Source organism: Felis catus, chromosome C2 (assembly GCF_018350175.1).
Source record: "Felis catus isolate Fca126 chromosome C2, F.catus_Fca126_mat1.0, whole genome shotgun sequence".
Classification (NCBI taxonomy): domain Eukaryota; kingdom Metazoa; phylum Chordata; class Mammalia; order Carnivora; family Felidae; genus Felis; species Felis catus.
In genome coordinates, this window is record NC_058376.1 from 54494029 (window position 1) to 54516013 (window position 21985).

At 36.3% G+C, this 21985-nt stretch overlaps 1 protein-coding gene and 1 long non-coding RNA gene across 8 annotated transcripts in view; one reads left to right on the forward strand and one right to left on the reverse strand.

Annotated features, from left to right (window-relative positions):
- The window catches only part of LOC123379944, a 39166-nt gene extending 31540 nt beyond the window's left edge, over positions 1-7626 (reverse strand). The window contains exons 1-2 of the long non-coding RNA XR_006585028.1: positions 7599-7626; positions 5119-5218 (exon numbers count right to left, since the gene is read on the reverse strand). This is a non-coding gene — a long non-coding RNA (uncharacterized LOC123379944). The remainder of the gene's footprint in view (positions 1-5118; positions 5219-7598) is intronic.
- The window catches only part of BBX (BBX high mobility group box domain containing), a 286976-nt gene that overhangs the window by 106153 nt on the left and 158838 nt on the right, over positions 1-21985 (forward strand). For 6 of the 7 annotated variants that reach the window (XM_019839647.2, XM_003991606.5, XM_019839650.2 and 3 more), the window contains exon 3: positions 7622-7695. The gene's annotated coding sequence lies outside the window, so the exon portion shown is untranslated. Of the gene's footprint in view, positions 1-7621; positions 7696-7719; positions 7903-21985 lie in introns of those variants that run through there. The other variant, XM_019839649.3, reaches the window with a different exon arrangement.

Here is a 21985-nt window from a genome sequence, read left to right on the forward strand (position 1 = left end):
TTCAAACTGGGAGGGGGAATGTGTTCTAGAGCCAAGAAGCAGTCTCTGACCCTCTAACCTTGCGAGTGAGAAGTTAGGCCATGTTTTATGATCCTTTTCCAGTTGAATGTTGCTTCTCTGAAGACTACAGGGAGAATAAGGATCTAATGTAACTTGATCTGGAGCATCCTGTTGTTCTGTGAATGGCAAACTGGAGCCCTGGGTTCTGGCCTAGCTCTGACTCTAGCTTGTTGTGGTCAGAGGGGTTGAATGCAGGAGATTCCAGCTCTCATCTGCCTCCAGCATTTTGTGATTCCGTGATTTATTGGAATCTCTAGTGGGGAGGATATCAAATCCTGCAGGTTAGCAGCATGGAATCATGGGAAAAGCACTGTGGTGACCTGAGGTATTTATTGGTCACAAACCAGCTGAATGCCTTTTGTCCCATCACTTTACCTTTTTGGGTCTGCCCTAGTTTCAGCTGTGGAAATGTGATTGGACTTCTCTGTGTCCCTCTAAGAAAAGTTTCTTGGATCTTTCTGATAACACAGTAATCACTGTGTGGTATTGTTTGTCCCAGGAACAACTGTTGGGTGAATAAATAACTTCAAAATGGAGTGTATTGACACTGACTGTGGATCACTTTTGAGCAGATTCTTTCTGTTTCATATCAGGAATATTCTTGCAATTAACATATTTGAAGCAAGAGTCTCTCTGCAGCTAAGCTTTTACTAGATATACATTAGGTACTTGAAAAGGACAGGGATTATTTCCTGAATAGTAGTTTCTCTTAAACAAACAAAAAAAAACCCACAATGTAAAATATCAATAGAAATGTACTTTTTCATAACATCACACGATTTTAAATTGTTTTTATGATTTCTTTAAATTGTGCTTTTTAATTAATTAGTTAATTAAGGGAAAAAAGGGAAAGGCTAGTGCCCTTTACTTCTCAGAACAGAATATTTTCCATTTAACATTTATGTAAATTGCAAATGACTGACTTCCTAAAACTGAATGACTTTGGACTAAATTGTTTAAGTAAATGTGACTTTCTGTATATTGCGAATTACTGCTGAAGTGAAAGCAGGTTTAAAGGAACCCTTTCTTACCTCAAAGGACAAGGTGGTTCTAAGGCTTCTCCAGTGGGTTTTATTCACAGAACGCCTCCCTAAAGGTTCAGGCTAATTCCTGAAGTGTGTAGGGCAGGGTTTATTTGGTCTAACCTACCTAAAGTATGGCAGGTTATCCCACAGGGCTGGGATTATCCTAACCTTATATTTTCCAGCTCGGTGCTCAGTGGCTTGATAGAGCTAATGAATCTTCCCAAAGTACCTGGGGTTTCCCTGTTGGTATTCCTGATGTAGCTGCTAGCAAGCGTGTTTTTATACTCTTCCTGGAAGTGAAACTCCTTCTGCCTTAAATGTGCAATTTCCCCTGCCTGAGAAGGTCAAAGGCACATTTATGTAGTTCACAAGAGTATAAAAGAGGCATTCACTGCTTCCCTGCCAAGCCATCTGACGGGACTAATGCCTACTCATTTTCCACCTCTACTTATGGAAACTGCAGAAATTCATGGTTCCACCATGGTCTTTGAAACAACATTCTTATGGCAAATGAGCATTATAATGAAATACCCATATTATCAAATCAGCAAATGTACCTCGAAATTGGTAGGAGTAAAAAGTGGCTTCTCAGACTGTCAGAGTTAAAAGTATGTTAAAACCACCTAAATTAAAACAGAATCTACAGTGAAATCCCACTGGAAAAACTGGCAATTTACTAGCATCCAAATGCTGAGAATATTCAAGGCAAATTTCAGTGTGTTCACAATGTAACTTTATTAAATGCTTTTCTGTCATTTAGTTTTAACTCCAGTGAGATTACGGACATTTATTGAGCATTTACTGTATGCCAAGCCCTGAGTATCTGTATCTTCTAATAATTTAAGGCAACCTTTAGAAGTGGAGGGATTGTTATCTTCATTTTGAAGGTGAGGAATGGAGGCTCAGAGAGTCCCAGGAATCAACCTACAATTGCAGGGTGGTAAATGGTAGATGCAGGGTTTGGCCCTAACTAAGGCCAGTGTGCTTTGCAGAACACCATGCTGGTAACTGTACTCTATTCTTTGAGACGATGGAGAGGGAAAAAAAAAAAAGCAAATTGCATTACTTTCTCATCGGCCCACGTTTCATGTTCCACTTTCTGATATGAACCCTGCGCTTCAGCTAGATCTGCTTCCTGTCCCTTCCAGCATGCTTCTTCCCAGTACTGAACTTTGGCTCATCCCGTGCCTGTAACACACCCCTCATCTGCTGTCTCCCCATATCCCAAATTGCCATGCTTCAGCTTCAGGTGCCAGCTTTAGTCACTTCCCACGTAGATTCCCATGTGCATCCTAACTGGTTTGAATTCTTTGTTTACCATTTTGGCATGCATTTTTCTCTACTATTATTTAACATTGTGTGTATGTGTGTGTGTGCGCGCGTGTGAGAGAGAGAGAAAGAGAGAGACGGAGGGAGAGAGAGAGAGAGAGAGATTACCCGACTAGATCATCAGTTTCTAAAAACCAGCAACTAACACACTACTATTTGCAGTGTTAATACGTGGTAAGTTACTAATAATTTCTCAAACTATAAAAGGTGATATCATTTGTATCTGTGTGCTGTTGGCATATAGATAGATGGTAGGTAGTTTTTAAAGCATAATTTTATAATTGGTCAGTATTGAGTCCTGAAAAGGAGAGGATTTCCAAACCTTTCATCTTTTTTTTTTTTAAGTTTATTTATTTATTTTGAGAGAAAGAGCACAAGTAGGGGAGGGGCAGAAAGAGAGGGAGAGAGAGAATCCCAAGCAGGCCCTGTACTGTCAGTGTTGAGCCCAACATGGGGTTCTATCTCACAAACTGTGAGATCATGACCTGAACTGAAATCAGGAATGGGAAGCTTAATTGACTGAACCGGCCACCCAGGTGTCCTCCAAATATTTCATCTTGCTATCATAAGAGGTCCATGTCAAACAATGATTGCTAGAATTTTTTGTCTCTGCCTGCTAGTGTTTTCTAACAGCTTACTGGGAATTCCAAACAGATGGAAAAATCTGTAATGACTTAGATATCTAGAGAACTCTTGTTTTGCCTGTATTACTACTATACTATATGTAAAGTTCCTTACCCTAAAGGCCCTGGGTCATGAGGAAATGCAAGGGCCTACGTGGGAAGATGACAGAGAGGTACTTCAAATTTGCATTTTCTCTTAAGAGATTTCCATTTTCAGTATAGCTGACAGTTGTAATTTCTGTTAAAGATTGGTGCCTGGCCAAAAATGCCTGTGAAATACTGTGGTTTAAGCTTCAAGTATAAAGATTTTAATGAAAGTGTTGGCAATATATTGTATGAATAAAGACAGCACTTGTTAAAAAGCATATATGTGTGTGTATGTGTAGATTTGTATGTATGTATGTGTGTGTGTGTGTGTGTGTGTGTGTGTGTGTGTAAGTATATATCTGCAGTTATCTTTGTCTATATGAAGAGATTTTATTTCAGGAAGTGATTTAACTGGAGGTCAGACTATCAGCTTATTATTTCTAGGAAAAGCATCCTTTGGCCTATGGGTGAACCACAGTGACCTAAAGCATGGAATTCATTGCCCCAAATTGCAAAACAGCTGATGTGCATTTTCAGTACTGTACTATTGAATAATGTGTGTGATGACTATTGAGGAGATTGGGTGAAGACCTTAGGCACACACAGGACAGGGAAGGCTTTTGTTAAATCAGTGAGAATCTTTTATTTATTTATTTAAAATTTTTTTTAAAAATGTTTATTCCTTTAGAGAGAGAGAGAGAGAGATCATGAGTGGGGAAGGGGCAGAGAGAGAGAGAGGGAGACACAGATTCTGAAGCAGGCTCCAGGCTCTGAGCTGTGAGCACAGAGCCTGATGTGGGGCTCAAACCCACCAATTTCGAGGTCATGACCTGAGCAGAAGCCAGATGCTTAACCAACTGAGCCACCCAGGCACCCCAGTGAGAATCTTTTAGACTACAAATAATGATATATTACACAGAAGTAATAGCTTGGAGTTTGTATTTAAGTTTTATTTGTAAGCATGTAGTATATAAAAGAGTGAATTGAGGAAAATATAAGAATTGTACTCATGTAAAGAAGTAGTTTTAAGACAGAAAAAATCTTTTAAGAAAACCTACATCATAACCTATGGGGCGTGGAATACATGTTGCTGGGGAAATGGAGGAAACCAGTGAAAGATTTAGCAAAAGAGTGAGTATTAAGACTATTTTTTGTGACTTGGACTTGTTTTGGCTTTCAGAGGTCATGCTGACTCTCAGATTAGAAATGCAGTCTCAAAGCATAAACATTGGAAGTAATAATTTTCAAATGTGCTTTCTTGGGTTCTCCATTTTGTTTTCTTCAGGTGTAAAACCAAGAGTATTCTATTTTTCAGGAGAATGAGGAAAAATCTATTTCCTTTTCAATTAGTTTGGCTATTTTTGTTGTTGTTGTTTATGGTACCATAAATGGAGAGACATCTGTACCATGCATTGTATCATGACTAACAAATTTTTTTTCATTTGAATGTAATTGTTCTTTAGCAAATAATTGCAGTCCAGAATGACTTTTATTGAGCTTGATTGAATTAAGGTTATGTATGAAAATGAGTTAGTTAAAGCTTAATCTATTATCCAGAGAATTGATGAAAACATCAGAAAAGCAGTCATTCGTGGGGATTAAATATTCTTCCATATAAGTGGGCAACATGGTTGCCTTGGAGTCTCTTCTGAACTGACGGGCTAGTAATGACATCAGGGTGCAAAACACCCAGTGTTGGCATAGAAGGGGATTTTACCATGATGTGCCTTTGAATGTTATACTGTACATTAACACTAATTGGGAGTCTGTCTCATTGTAAGAAGTGGCACCTCACCTTATTTTAGTATAATAAGCTTTTCAAAACATAGCACCCCAAGGGGCAGTGTGTAAGCCGTGCCAGAAAGCCAGTTGCTTTGGGATCTTTCAGTGGTTGCTGAGGCCCATTCTTTAAGATAGGTTTTTCAAATGCCAAGTCAGATGCCCAATTTGCAGTAAGAGGTAAATAATAGATATTTAATAGATAGTTCTCCCACCTGCCATGAAGTTTCTCAGAGGGAATCCTGAGCTGTGCCTGATCAGTCCTGCTAGGTATGCATCCCCTGGGGGTGGCGGGGTCACTGGTAGGAAACAGGTCTTGAAAAGGAGAAGAGAACAGATTCTTAACGAGGCAGTGTGAGCTAAGGATGAGAGTGAGGGTTGAGAAGAAGCCAAAGTGGAACTCAGAAAACACAGGCATGAGCTGGCTGAGGTGAAAATCTGCCCTGGCTGTGGAAGAAGGGCACCTTCAAGCCCCCAATCTGCAGGGTTGTGTTCGCACCTTGGGCATTTCTCTCTGCTCTCCCCCCTCTGTCCTCTGACACCTCACACAGCCACCCATTTCCATCACATGATAACACTTTGTGAAGTATTTGTAACTTTACATGCAGAGCAGCTTATGCTGAAACTGCTTTTTCTGAAGCTACTCATGTGGGCATTTGTAAGAACCAGATAAAATCTGGAGTCTCTAAGGTTGGCTATCAGAGAACTCAAAGGGAGTCTGTCTCGGGCAGAAGCTTCAGCCTTGAAATTGACCTCTACTTCGTGGCTGATTCCCTGGCTTCTCTCTCCCAGTCAGTTAAGTCCAACAACATTTCTCTGTTACCCTAAGAGTTTTAAAACCCCTACTGGCCACAGCATAGTCCGCCTCCTTACTGTCCTTCCCCACTTATCCACAGATAGTTGCATCACAGTTGATAAATTATGGAATAATCATCAAAATAAGGTGTAACTAGAGTCCATTTTTTGATATGTATATGTGTATTTGATTATATGAACAAACACATCGACAAGGGTACCCAAAGATTAGGGAAAGTTTATTTTTTTGGCTCCTAAAAGAAGTTATGTGTATAGGATATATTAACATATTTTATTTCTCACATAGCATGTGCCCACTTCTTAAACCAAAAAGAACACAAATCTTTAAACCAAAATAAGAATTAAATCCACACTGTTAATTAATGTTGGACCCTCCTTTCCCATTTTTGGCAGTATAATTTTTTTTTCATTTATACCAATTTATTTACCTAACAGTTTTTTATAATTATTTATTAACGATTTTTACCTATTTTTTTACAGTGTTTTTCTTTTCTTTCTTTTGTTTTAACAGTGTTTATTTTAATGTTTCTTTTCTATATTGACTTTGGGGTTTATATGAAAAAAATTAGGTGATTAAATACATGAGATAATGAATTTTTTTAAATAGTATTTTTAAAAATGTCAGTTGTCTATTTTATGATAGCTAATAATAGACTCTACACCACTACTTGGTTTTTGGAATTGTACACTTAGTAAAAACACAGTCATTTAATTTGAAAGTATTCATATAGGTCCTTTGTAGTTTGCTTCAAAGATCTGGATTTATCATTTCATCCATACTCTTGTTTTAAAAAATATGGGTGTATGAGTAGTAACTTGTATGAAGCCACATGAGACCATTTAATATTTTGTTCATTGTTTGCAGCTGTTTTCTTCAATAGCACTGGGTGGTAACTGAATTGTCTTAAGTCTAGATAGGATTACTCAGATGAATCATTACATATTTTTGATATTTAATTTAAGTGCTTCCATGTCATAACGGCTGATTCGGTAAAAAGCTTGAGTTATGTCACAAAATGACTAATAATATTGATAGAGCTGTAAGCCAGTACATGATATCCAGTTTCTAGAGTACAGAGTAGCTTGCTGATTGTAAAGAAATACAACCGGCAAAGGGGTAGGAAATTCTGTCTTAGTTGAATGTGATTTTAGTATTACCATTAGAGCATCCTAGCAACTAAACAAATGTATCTCACCTAGAAACTGAAATAACTGAATTCTTAAAAGTGATACAACTTAGGTATATGTCTATATTTGCAGTATTATTAATGTCAAATGTTCCATTTAGTTTTTGTGGACAACCTTTTGCTGATTTTGATCCTCTTTCCTATGTTTACTTCATCACTTTTAGCTAGAAAGTAATTTTTTTGGTAACATTCTTTTCTCTGTGGACGTCTCCCCTTACTCCTCACCTTAAAAAAAACAAAACAAAACAAAATAAAACAAAACTGTGTTGCTTCACTCATCTTTAAAACATTTAAAAGAAAAATTATAAGATTAATACCTGAACCACAGTTTATCTGGTTGGATTGGACCAGTCATTTAAAATAACTTGTATCTAGTTAGAATGTCAGTTTAATGTCCTGTTTTTCCAGTGGATTTGTGTGTAATTCTACACTTGATTTTAGCCAAAAACCTGACAAGTTATTGCCTATCTATAACTTTAATCTCAGAATTTCCGTTGAATAATTTTAGTGACTGTCTTTTGTTAAATTAAAATTGACCATAAACATTTTAGGCCACTTTCTCTAAATCGTGTTAGCATAGGAATTTTTATTAATTTGCCTGTTTTGGTTGTTTGGCCATTACTCATTTTGGGGGTATAATTTTGCTAAAGGACAAGAAGTGTCAGCTTTTTTGAAAGTCCTTCACGACTCACCATTTGCTTTTGGTCTTTCACAGAATCCTGCTGCATCACAGAAGCTGGAAATTCTGATGTTCCATTCAAATCACAATGGAAAGTCTTGACTTGACCGGTAAGAGCAGCATCACAGGTGCATCATACGTAGCTGGAAGCAGTGAAGCCGGCAAGAACTATGTGCTGTCCAAGCTGGTCTCCGCTTTTTGCTATCTGATATGTTCACCTTCCATGGTGATCAGGGAAGGGTGATACCTTTGTGTGGTTTTTGTCTTTTTTAGTGAATCACTTTTTTTTAAAGTGACATTTTAATCTCCATCATCAAGTAAGTTAAATTTTCCTTTAAAATCATGAATTTAAAAAAATTATGTCAAAATCTCTGATTAGTTTCCCCACAGTAATGACCTGTTGGCGGAACGTCCAATTTATTCAAGTCCTGAATATGTAGAGGTTATGTACCTAAATAAGTATTAAATGGGTCTAGTCCCCCTAAGTTATTTTTGTTTGCACTGCCTTTGGCTTTAATTGAAAAATGAATTTGTATCAGAGCATCATGGAGTATTTTTTTGATCTGTTAAAAATAATAGAGGCAGGTGTAGCAGCATTATGAAACTGTTTGAATATGAAAACCACACAGCGAAGAAAAACTTGAGATTGTAAAATATATATGTGACAAATTATAAACTCACAGATACTATAACTCTGTCCTCTTGTATATAAGTTACTTTCAGAGGAGAAGAGTTTTTTTTTAAATGGGTTTAAGATATGGCAATAGTATTTTAAGATTAATCTTAATAATGGCTACTTAAATGCATAGAGTTGTCTCTTTCTGTGACTCGAAGGTGTGATTGCTGATGTCTGAACACTTTGTGGTGAACTGATGTTTTAAAGACAGGAATTTGATGTAAATTAAAATGAACAAATCTAGTAGATATTGTTTAGTTGTAGTTTTTAGGGTTTATTTTATGAACTTACTCGTTAATTTTCTGATCAATAGAAAATCTTAAATCTTTTCCTGTTTTTAATTATTTTGATTTGTTAGCTTTTCAAATCTGTCTAGAATATCTGTGGCTACCTTCATGTTTTAGTAAGTATATGATTGAATATTGCTTTTATGACGTGGGTATAAATGTAAGGCTTCTGAGCCCTTCTGCTGAATGTCATTGTCTAAGATTGTACATGCAGTAAGTAACCCATGTACACCTTAGCTTGGATATTTAAACGCCAGCAAAATTTTAAATGCCATTGAGAAGTTGGGACTTGGTTATCATTTTTCCTCCTTTCTGTGCTATCCTTGAAGGCACAATTAAGTTTCAAATACAGATTCTGGATTTAAGACTGCCAGTTTAGTGCACAGTTGATTTTGGTTTTACTGGGTCAGCAGAATAGACTAGAGATATTTGAATATTGATACTGAAATTTTAAATTTGTTCTTCTCCATTGTTAATTCTGAAGGGAGTTGAATATAGTGAGGCCTAACGAAAATTGAATTTGTGGCAATATTCTGAATTTGCTAAATATGAATACATATCTAGAAAGTAAAGCTGGAAACTTTATCTGATCTGTTCAGGAAACTAAATCGTTCATCAGCATTAGTATGGTGGTCTTGACTTAAGTAGCCCTCTGATCTGTGATTTCTGAATGTTAATCAGATAATTTCAATAAAATGTTTTTTATTGACTATAAGAAACTGACATAAATTCAAATTGCTGATAAAATTTAAGAAGCCTAAATGAAGATGACTAACACTATATACTTCTAGTTTACATTTATGATCATCTTAAATACAGTATTAACTAAGAAACAGAAAAGATGCCATGTGAAACCAAGAGTAATTTAGGAAGCAGATCCTGGAAGATGTTACATGGCACAAAGATGCTAGAGTCCAATAAATGTAGGAAACATGATGTATCATTCAGTTTAGGCAAAGTTATGTTTCATTATCCAAAGAATTCCCAAATCTGAGTGGTTTATAGCAGTAAAAATTTATTTCTCACTCTTGTTCATGTTCTTGATGAATCAGCTGCCACTGTGCTCAATGTCCTCTTTGTCCCTGGACCAAACCTAAAGAAACAACCTTTCTGGGATACAGAACTTTCTTTCTTTTCTTTCCTTTTCTTTTCCTTCTCCTTCGTTTATTTATTTATTTTGAGAGAGAGAGCATGAGCAGGGAAGGGGCAGAGAGAGAGAGAGAGAGAGAGAGAGAGAGAGAATATCCCAAGCAGTCTCTGTGCTGTCAGCCTGGAGCCCAAGGCGGGGCTCAAACTCATGAACCGTGAGATCATGACATGAGCTGAAATCAAGAGTCAGACATGTAACTGACAGAGCCACCCAGGTGCCCCTGGGATGCATAACTCTTAAAGTGGAAGAAAAAAAAGGAATGATCGTGGAAACGTGAAAAACTGTTGGTAGTAAGTGGTACATGTCACTACCTCTCATTTCATTAGCCAAAACATGTCCCATGGTCAAGGAAAGGCTGATTGGGATGCACAGTGCATATTTTACCTGTAATATCTGAACCTATGGCTCTTTTGGAGAGACAGAGTGCATGTAGTATTTTAAGCTTCCAAATGTCCATTCATTCTTTATAATGAATCTCTTTAACATGTCAAATTATTTGACCACAAATCCCTTCATTTTTATTAATCCAAAAAGAATACAGTGAACTATGTTACCCTATCTGTGACAAGTTCTAAGGAGTTTATTGATGTTTCAAGCGTTGGAACTTGTCCCATCATAGAGTGAGGGGTTCTAGTATATTTAATAGACTTATTTGTATTGATCTCTACCTTGTAGGACTGTGAGAATTAAAAGAAGTATGCCAAGTGCCTGATGTAGCACCTGGCACATAGGAAGCACTCAAGAAATGGTAGTTAAAAAAAGAAAATTGTGGTCAGAGTTTAAGAATCTTGAATGCACTATAAAATACCTTTCACAGACATCTGACAGTGTATATATATGTAAAATGTGTGTATATTTATATATAAACACAGAAGCATACCTCCAAGGTGTTTTAATATATTGTCCTTAATGTGTAAGAACCTATATATTCTCCTACAGTTCTACTGAAAGTACAGAGTGGTTTTGGCTTTATTACTATCATTTTTTGAAGTTCATTTATTTTGAGAGAGAGAGAGAGCAAGTGTGTGAGTGGGGGAGGGGCAGAGAGAGGAAGAAAGAGAGCATCCTAAGCAGGCTCTGTGCTATCAGTGTGGAGCCTGACCTGGGGCTTGATATCAGGACCATGAGATCACGACCTGAACTGATGTCAGGAGTCAGACGCTTAACCTAGTGAGCCATCCATGTGTCCCAGAGTGGCTTTATTCTTAACAGCAAGAGAAAGAGTAAATCCGGCAGAAATATTAGCCCACCCTATGATCTAATAATTCACTTCTTACACTGAAAATACAGGAGTTTTAAGGACAGTGTGACTGCCAAATGTAGATATGTGCCCTTCACTCTGAATAGTAATAAGGTCTGGATTAAATCACATTTGATGAAATCTTGATGCAAGGTACAAGAACAGGAGAGAGTTCCAATGAAATTTTCTTTACCATGTAGAGTAAATGCCGTTTGGTGTCAAAAGAATCAACATTTCTATCAAGATTTTATATAACAATTTTCCTTTTTTTGTTTGTTTCAGTGGAAAAATGTATTTTTATTAAAACATGGGGACAGCACCCAGGGGCAGAGAGAGCTTCCTGTTTCTATTTTCTAATGAGGGTTAAATTATTTAGACTCCTTCAAGACCTTCTCTCTTGTTATTATCCCCTCCTACTCTCAGAATCAGGTACACCATAGTTGATACCTCTTATGGGTCAAAGCTGCATCCTGTCTCTAAAATGACAGTTTCATTTGTTTAATTTAGGAAAACATGTAAAATAATTTGAGGGAGTAAATTACTCTTCAAATTGTTCCAAATTCTTCACTTTATAAATGGGTTGTCTTTTTGTTTGTTTGTTTGTTTTAATTTAGAGGGAGAGTGTGTGCATGCAGGTGGGGAGAGGGGTAGAAGGAGAGAGAGATAGAATCCTGAGTAGGCTCCCCACTTGGCACAGTGCCTAACATGGGGGTCCATCCCACGACTCTATGATCATGACCTGAGCTGAAATCAAGAGTGGACACTCAGTTGACTGAACCACCCAGGTGCCTGTATAAATGGATCATCATTGTAACTGTCTGTTATTCGACTGGATTATCAGTAAAAACTACCTAAAAATTGTAAGCTCTTTAGTTTTAGAGACGATCTAGTCTTCTTGTGCTGCCATAATAAAATACCACAGACTGGGTGGCTCAGACAACAGGGTTTTATTTTCTCACAGTTCTGTGGTCTAAAGTCCATCATGAACAGGATACAGGCAAATTCTGTTTTTGTTGAGGTCTCCCTTCCTGGCTTGTAGATAGCCACCTTCTTGCTGTGTACCACATGGACTTTTCTCTGTGTGTGTGGAGTAGCAAGCTCTGGGGTCTCTTCCTCTTCTTAACAGGACACTAGTTCTGTTGGATAGTGGTCCTACTCTATGATCTTACTTGACCTTTACCTACTTTTCAGGCCTATCTCCAAGTACAGTCACATTAGGATGTGGGGCTTCACCCTCTGAATTTGAGGGCTATTAAGTCAGTTCATAACAGAAGTAACACTTTTTTGTACCGAAGAGTGAAATGAAGGTTAAAAAAAATACTTTCTATGAATCTATAAACAAGAAAACCTCACTTATTACAGTTTAAAATTCTAAAAATATCATTGTATCTTTGAGGTGGGAGACATTTGGAATCACTAATTCATATTTCTTCCACTTTGAAGTCACCATGCATGAAAATGAGTTTCTTACAAGTGAAAGAATCAAGTCTAAGAACTGAAAATCAGAGTGATTTGTATAATGGAGGAATTACATCATTGAAAAGTTGATTTCCATGTGTATTCATTGCTTATAGGAATAGAATATATTTGAAAATTAGTATGAAGAGTAACTCAATTACTCTTTTGGGTTATACCTTTTTCTGTTTACTATAATCAAGCCAATTCACATTTTTCTAGGCAGTGTTCTTTTACTTTGAGTTGTTTGTGAACTCAAACAGGGAAGTGGCATGTAGAGTTGTCCTTTGAATAACGCCATTATTAGGAGCACCAACCGCTTGCAGGTTGAAAATCTGTGTGTAACTTTTGACTCCACAAAAACTTGCCTACTAACGGCCCACTGTTGACCAGAAACTTAACCTGTAACATAAAGTCAATTAACACATATTTTGTGTGTTTTATGTATTATATGGCATAATAAATTTTTTAACTTATTAAAATTTAATAATAAATATATTAATAAATTATTATATGCCATAATAAAGCAAGCTAGTGAAAAGAAAATGTTATTAGGAAAATCATAAGGGAGAGAAAATATATTTCCAGTACTGCACTGTATTTATCAAAACAATTTTGTGTATATGTGGACGCACATATTGATCAAGAGTCAGCTATACTTAAGATTTTGGCAAATGGAAAGAAAAGATTGTGTATTTAAAGTAATGCCAACAGAAGTCAAGAAGTCCTAAATCTGTTATGTCTCCCTGTTATATCTACCTGTTTACCTCCCTCACTCCCTTTTTTATCCCTTTTTTCCTTCTTCTTCTCTCCTTTCCTCTGATATCAGCTCATAAGTCAGATAATGATTGCTAGGATTTCTCAAATAATAGTCTAAATATAATTCATTGACCATCTGTGTAGTACTTCTTTCTATATGTAGTGTACCTTTTCTATTAGATAAATCAATTGGTGGATGTTTGAGATTCGTTATAGGTTAATAGTACATTTACTTGTTGGATATTGATATAGACTCCACCTAAGTCTCTTAGTTTTATCTTTGAATTATTGTAAGTGTACCTATTGTATCTCTTGAATAATTTCAGTTTCTGATGATTTGATGCCTATCTAAAACAGAAAAATTAATCAAAAGAAACAAAATTCGGAGACTTAAACATCTTCGTGTAAAAATAATTTTAAATTGATTTATAAAATTTATCATCTCACCTTGTGTATTTATAGACTAAAGGATAAGCCATTGAGCAGTGGTCTAATTTTGTGGATGTTAGTTTAATTGGTTGAAAGGTATTTTAACTCTTATTTACTTTTTATTAAGGTTGTTTTTTTTAATGTTTGTTTTTGAGAGAGACAGAGCGTGAGCAGGGGAGGGGTGGAGACACACACACACACACACACACACACACACACACACAGAATCAGAAACAGTTTCCAGGCTCCAAGCTGTCAGCACAGAGCCTGACGTGGGGCTCAAACTCATGAACTGTGAGATCATGACTCGAGTCGAAGTTGGACATTCAACTGACTGAGCTATCCAGGTGCCCCATTTTTTTAAAGTTTTTAAAAAATGTTTGTTTATGAGAGACTACATGGCACATGTGCAAGTAAGCAGGGGAGAGGCAGAAAGAGAGGGAGAGAAAGAATCACAAGTAGGCTCTGTACTGTCAGCACAGAGCCCAACTTGGGGCTTGATCTCATGAATATGAGATCATGACATGAGCAGAAATCAAGGTTTAGATGCTTAACTGACTGACCTTCCAGGTGCCCCTTGATTCTTATCTACTTTTGATTTCAATTTCACTCTAAAACTATTTACAAGAATGACTCAAACTCAAAAGCCTTGTATACAGTACATTTTAGTAGAATATTTCTTCTGAACAATAAAATTAGTCTACTGATTATGGTATTTACTAGTTAAGGACAGCATAAATTCAGGCATGACTTCATTCCATGCATTAATACTTCCCTGAAATGTCAGGAATAAATTAAATTTTTATTTTTTTCATTTAATTTTTGTTTGTTTTAGAGAGAGAAGGTGGGGAAAAGAGGGGCTGGGGGGGGGGAGAAAGAGAGAGAGAGAGAGAGAGAGAGAGAGAGAGAGAGAGAGAGAGAGAGAGAGAATATCCCAAGCAGGCTCCATGCCTTGTGGGGCTGAATCCCCATGATCCTAGGATCATGACCTGAGCCAAAATCGAGAGGCTGATGCTCAACCAACTAAGCCACCCAGACACCCCTAAATTAAGTATTTTTATCCTGACATTGGTATTCCCTTTGATCTCTATTATAGAGAAGTGTGTTTTCCCAGGAAAATAAATGAATCTAATGGCGCCAAATTTCTCATAACATACTTGTCAAAATTTCCGTGTATTTTAGTGTAAAATATATACTGCATTTACTGGATATTCTGTACGTACACATTTAAGTGTAAGTAGTAAGTATGTATGAGTGTACGCATATAGTTTCTTCATATAACCTCTTCAGGAAACTAAGGAACTTAGTTTTACACTGGAGTCTTTTTGTTCATGGCTGCATCCCCCAAATCTGGAAACAGTGTTTGGCATATGGAAGTTGTTTTGTTTAGTAAACATTTGATAAAGTAGTATTACCAGAATTCATGTTTCGTTGACCCTGTATTCATTGAACTTGGTGTTAATATGCATCCCCTGGTCTACCTGCAGATAATTATTTTTCCCAGTCTGAATTGAGGGAGAATTAAGCCATTCTTCAAAAGTAAAAGTCTCTCTGTGCTTTTCAGTTGGCAGTTAGTCCTGTAATCAATAAATGTTAAAAGGGCTGAAGAACTTAAAATGAGCAGCAGAAAGTTTCTGGGTGCCTATTGACTCCTTTATAGCATGCATCGAGTCAACAAGGTTTATTAAGACCTTTGCCAAGTACTTCCCTAACAGTCAATCAGCAGCCCTGTGAGTGGAATGCATGTGAATGTCTGAGATTTAGGGGAGGGAAGTTGGTTCAACGGGGCTTGAAGAGATGCTGTGTGTATGGTACCTGGATTCAGTTAATACATACCAAAAATGTAAGCTGAAGTCCACAGTTAGGTGTTTTATTCTTGCAGGGCGGGGGGAGGGCGGTGGTGGTGTTTATCTTTAGGGCATTTCTGTATTTGAGTTAATCTGTGAAGATGATGGATAAGAATGTTGTGTCTTGGTTTTATATAGACTTGTACAATTTGCTTAGTTTAGTTTGCAGTTGTTCTGCCTCTGCCATTACTATTCTTAAAAAGCAGCTAAATCATGTAACTATTTCAGGGTTCCTTAACATTTACTGTAAGACCATTTGTTATCAAGTGTCTCTTCATGGCCGAAGTGGTCCACTTCAGGTGATGTTTTAAGGCACTAAACATTGCCATTAGGCACTTACAGTGCACAGGTTTCTTGAGAGAGCCAGCTGCATGGGGAGGAAGTGGCTCTAAAGAAGGCTTAAATAATAAAAGGCTACCGTTTATCTGATGAACACTGTCCTAAAACATTCTCAGTTCTGCCACACTAATTCCAATGAAGAATTGCCAAATTAGGGAGACACTGAAACCTATAAAATGTGAGGTGCATGCATGCACAGAGTAGTGTATGTCCTTCTGTCCATCCAGGCACCACTTGGTTGGACACATACATGAAACTCTGAACCATGCCCTCAAAATAGTTTTGAATACCTACTGTGTTTTCAGCATTATTAGAGTTCCCAAGTCTTCACATTAGGTACATGATAATGTAAAAGAGACAATGGTAAAGTTTGAAATCAGTAGCCGCAGACCATCTCCTTGTGAAATAACAAAGCTCTTGCTGTAGCAGTGGTTTTGTCTCGCTGTTTGAGGAAGCATATGACTCATGGTTCAATTCATTTGGTGATGTGAACCCTTTTTAAAGGAATGATAGCTTTCAAGTTTGAAACGTTAGTTGTTTCTCTTAAAATGGTAGGTGTTGCCTTTAGTAGTCACTGAAGAGTTTCGCTTTTTAGAGAACATAAGATAAATCTCTCTAATAAGGCTTTTATAATCTATCTTGTTGATGGTAAAGGTGTACCAGTTTTGTCTCTTTTTATGAGTTTTAATCATCACAATCCTAGAATTTTTTATGGATTATTTCTATTGTAATAAAATATTTCATACGTTAGAATTTATAATGTGCCTAAGAAAAAAATACTCTAGAAGTTTTACTTCATATTGCTTATACACATTCTTATTCTTGCCTCTAGATTGTCAACTGCATAAATACTCACTATTGCTTCCTGGAGATTAATATGGATAGGCAAAAATGTAAAGGTTTTCTCATGGAAGACAGATATAAATGTGTCACTTATGTTTGTTTGAGCTGTAGCTTGATCCTTAGAAATGAGGGCTGTGGATTCAGATGGACTCAAGACTAACCTGAGTCTGCTTTTACTGTGATTGGGTTGTGGGAAAGTTACCTAGGTTCATCTGTGAAATGGAGGGAATACTGATCATATAAGGTTGTGGTGAGGATTAAAAATGCCAGAAGATGCAATGCCAATCCAGAACTTGACAGGCACTGTTGAGAAAATGTGTTTGTTCTCAAAATGGACAGTAAGTAAAAAGTGGAATTTGACTTTTTGGCTTCTTAACCATTCCTTGAAATTGAATTTCAGGCATTTTATTGTCTCCATTCACAATAAAAGAAATGTCCAGCTTCATCGTGTACACATCTTTATTCCATTGGAAGTCTTTATTGAATACAGGATGGACTTGATTTGAATCATTAGGAAAGAATAATGTTTGTGCTTTATATGGTTAGATACTTTAAAATATTTTCTACACAGTCATATGTGATAGAGGTTTGATTTTTAGATTTCCCCCAGTTTGTTTTGCAATTTATTAAAACCTAATCAAAACTCAAGCATATGAAAATATTGATGTCATCTATCATTAAGTGGATTGTAGTTACTTTAGGATTATTATTGCTTTATATTCTTGGTATTAACAATTATTACCTGAAACAAATTATTTAAGTATTACAGTAAAGTTTTATAAACTTTTTTTTTTCAAATACTATTTTAGCAAGACAACGAAATGTATTATGAATTCTTAATGGCTTTTAAAGTATGACAGCCATTTCATAAATTGGTTCTCTGAACCTGATAACTATAAAACATTTTAAAAATTTAAATACCTAATTCAGTCATGAGTTAACTCTACTAGTTTATTCATAAATTAGAGAAGCAAAATTTCCCTTCATTTTTAGGTCACTGGTTTAACATTTCACAATTAATTGATCCAAGAGAAGCAAGTATTTTTCTACATTTGCAGAAAATGCTAACTCTGTGAAAGTACTTACTTCATAATAATTTTCATGCACATGAGCATGAACTAATACAACTTGGTCTTTGTCACTAATATCAGTAGGTATACTAATTAATTTTGAATATAATTGACATATTTATTAATTTTGAATATTTCTGTAATTGATATATCTAAGCTTGTTTTGAAGATAATTTAGTATCTGTGAAAATACCTGATTCCTTCTAAAAGCTGTTCTGTAAGCTAGCATGAATGTGTTAGGTGTTTGTGGTCTTTTTATAGCAATTTTGCCTTTTCCTAGTTGATTATGTGTACATTCTAACCGTAAAAACCATGAATTTTATAGACTTATTATATACTTTTCCAATTATTAGTGTATATTAAAATTCTAGACCTTTCTAGCCCATCTATGAGCATGTTTGCATTCTTCAGCTCTGTCTTATTTCTTTAATTTTTTTAAAAGTATATTTATTTTTGAGAGAGAGAAAGAGAGAGAAGCAGGGGGAGAGGGGAAAGAGAGAGAATCCCAAGCAGGCTCCACACTGTCCATGCAGAGCCCAATACAGGACTCAAACTCATGAACTGTGAGATCATGACCTGTGAGATCATGACCTGAGCTGAAACCCAAGAGTCAGACGCTTAACCAACTGAGCCACACAGATGCCCTGTTTTGTTTCTTTTTAGAGCCTGAACGGTCTTCAGTAATTTTACTGGAAAAAATGTTTTGTGTAAAAGATAAAGTAATATATTTTCTGTTCCTCTGTTTGTTTAATAAATATTTAGTGCTATGTGGAACTATTTAGTATTTAGGAACTACTACGTGCAAGTTATTGTTTTAGACAATGTCAGAGTTACAGTATGATAATAGGGGAAATCTAAGCAGGAAAGAGAGACAAACCTCATTAAGAATTGAGGAAGGTCTTAAATCTCAGGTAGAAAAAGTAAGTAAGACTACCTACAGGGGAAAATACTAAAGTCTGGACAAAGCTAATAGACCCCTTTTGCCATTTGGGATGGGCTGTGTATAAAGGTAAAATGGAAAACCTAGAAAAGCCAAATGTAAGAGAACCTTGAATGTCAGGGTACGTTTACTGTTTTTTCTCCTTAAAAGCAAATGGGCCACTGGAAAATTTTGAGCAGGTGATATTTAAAAGGGATGGATTGGAAGGGAAAAGAGGTAGGCATTGGAAAGATTGGTTTAAGGGACTTAGCAAATCCTAGGTAAGAAGAAGTTGTTCTTCTGATAGCGTTTGCATGTTGTAAATGGAACCACTGTGAGAGACATGAAGGTTATACCCTGTCTGGATGTAGTTCAAAATGTTAAATTGAGGTATTCAACTCAAAAAATCAAATAAGTCTTTTTTCCAATTTGCAGGTCAAATATTAATAGATACTCAGTTTTAAGGATTCCTTCAATGAAGATTTTCTCAAACGCTTGGTACCAACTATTTAGCTTGTGTATGTGTGTCTGTGTGTATTTCATGATTATAAATTCAGCTTTCACTGTGTTTCTCAAAGAATACACATCCTGTCTTGTCGCTTGAACCAAATTACTAATCCGTAGGATTTGGCAACAGACAGAACCTGTGCTGAGGCTGCAGAGGGTATCATAAGAGGGAAGGAAGCAGTGGGGGTGTTGAGATAGGCTTTTAATTTAAGCGTGGGTGTTCAGACAGTACTGCTACCAGGAGAGAGATGGTGGTAGAAGCTGATTTGGGGAAGGGGGTGGGTACAGTATAGAATGGATTGGATTTGCAATGCAGAGAGGATATCCATGGGATTATGTATAGGATGTAGTTATAAATTGGTAAGAGTTTGGGAGAGAGTCAGGCTAAAGATAAATGTAGCTTAGGAGAGGTAGAGCTTGAAACTGAGTATTGGTGAAAGTAGGAAATATGGCTGGTTAAGACAGAACGTTGGAAAACACCCACCTATTCTCTGTTAAGAGAAGTCTAAAGGAAAGAAAAGCAATCAGATCTGTGGTGGGAAAAGCAAGAGAGTATAGTACCAAAGAAGATGGGGAAGAGTTTCCAACAAAAATGTTGGAAAATGTAGAGCGCTAACTGCCCCAAACAGTGTTTGGGTTAGGGTGATTCAGGAGCCCTTTGGGGAAAGCAGTTTTTGTAGATTGGGCAAGGCAGCAGAAGCCACTTGTATAGTGTTTCCAGTATTCCCTGTTTTACATGTTCTTGATTGTCTTTTTAGCTGAAACTGTATGTTGAGCCACTGTTTTCATGGAGTAATCTATAATGACTTACAGTTCTGCTCCCTGGGAGCATGGTACTCCTCTTCTGTAAATTTAGTTTTAATATTCTTTCCTTTAAATATGTTGCCTTAGACTGTTTCAAATCAAAACTTATCCAGGTGCTAATATCATTTCCTCAAATGCACTGAAGTGACTTTCTTTAAAATATCAGCAAACTACTTTATAAATGCCTCTCCTGTAGGACTTAGATTATAATTGACATTACAGAGGGATGAATAATGAATTCCCTGTCATTGCCAGCTCTTCTTTTACTCTAAGTACAGTGATGCTTTAAATAAGGCCCACCGGTTTAATAAAGATCCTGTCGAAAGCTCTTCAGAGTAGTAGGCCACCTGCATATGAAATTTCTGGGTTAGAATCTGATACGTAACCACTTTTGTTTCCATCTGCAGAAAATAGACTCACCCTAATTGCTAGTAATGATTTAATGATGAAAACTCCACTTGTCATCATTTGCATTTTTCCTTCTGTTGTGTGTGTGTGTGAGAGAGAGAATATAGTTTTTCTAGTCTTCACAGTGACTCTAGACATGTGTAGTTATCATTATTCCTATTTTCTATAGGAGGGAACTGAGGCTTAGAATCTTGAAATTGTCTGAGCTTTTTGGCTAATTAAAAACAGAGCCAAGATTCAAATCAGCATTTTCTGACTTTCAAGACCATGTTCTCTACATGGCCCATGCAGTTTTGTGAATTACTTGAAAGTTGAGCTATATTTAACACCCTTGATAGCAACAATTCATTCTGGTGTGGGGGCTCAACTTCTCATTATTTTCTTAGCCTTTTCCTCCAAGTAGGGAAGAAGAGATCACTCTCATTTGCTTGAACATATTGCCATTTGCCATTATTGGTTATCAAGTACTTTTCTGTGTATTTAATGCCATTATGTATATATGTTAATTTTCACATCAGCTCTATGAGAGGTGGATTTATTTCCTCCAACATTTTATTATGAACTTTTCAAACATCATTATACACTCATATACTCACCGTTTAGATTTGACTGTTAACATTTTAATTATACTTATTTTATTACATATCTGTAACCTATCCATCATCAGTTCATTTTTGACTTAGTTGCAAGTAAACTAAAGATATCACTACACCTCTGTAAATACTTCAGCATACCTATTATGGAATACAGTTCAATATTTACAACTTGTTAATACAAAATTTACATTTAGTGAAGTGCACAAATCTTAAATGTACATTCTCTGAGTTTTGATAAATGCATACACCTGTGTAACCCAAGTACCTATCAAGATATAAAACATTGCTATTGGTAGGTGTCTCTTCTATTCACATTTTGTAGATAAGGAAACTGAAACACAGAGAGGTTAGTGATCTGCCTGAGGTCACACTGCTAATAAGTTGCAGAGTTGGAATTCAAACTCTGGCAGTCTGGCTGCAGGGTTTGTGCATTAACCACCATACTGTCTGGGGATTATTCTCACATACTCAGGTATCCTTTTACATTTATGTGTACAGATGTAATACTTATTTTTTACATAGGTGTGTAGAAGTAGTATGTTTGGGATTAGAATAGAAATGCTGTTCTAGAAATGCATCATTTCTTTGCAAGCAGTTTATGGCAAGAGAATCTAAGAGGGAAAAATACCTACTTTCATTGAAATATTTGGGTGAATTGAGAATACAGAGTCTGTATAACTCTGTCTTACCTGGATCCTTGATTAATGTTTCCATGTAAAGTGATAGTCAGTTTCCTAATGACAACACTGAAATTCAGGAAAATCCTAAAGTGCCACTTGAACAATGAACGGTAAATGATGTTCAGTATAGTTTTTTCTTCAGCATATTTTTGCCCTATTATAATTAGTAGAAAATTGTTCATCTATGTGTGGTGTATGTAGTACTACTCACGTTGATATCTCAGTCTCCCAAATAATGAAATTAACCAATTTGGGATTTATAGTTTTGAAATTTGTGAAGTTTCTGACAGGAGTATAATTTTCTGACTTTTCTAAATAAATTACATAAAAATCTGAATAAGGACTGGAATAGATTATATTAATGTATGTGTGGTTTTTGTTTTTGTGTTTT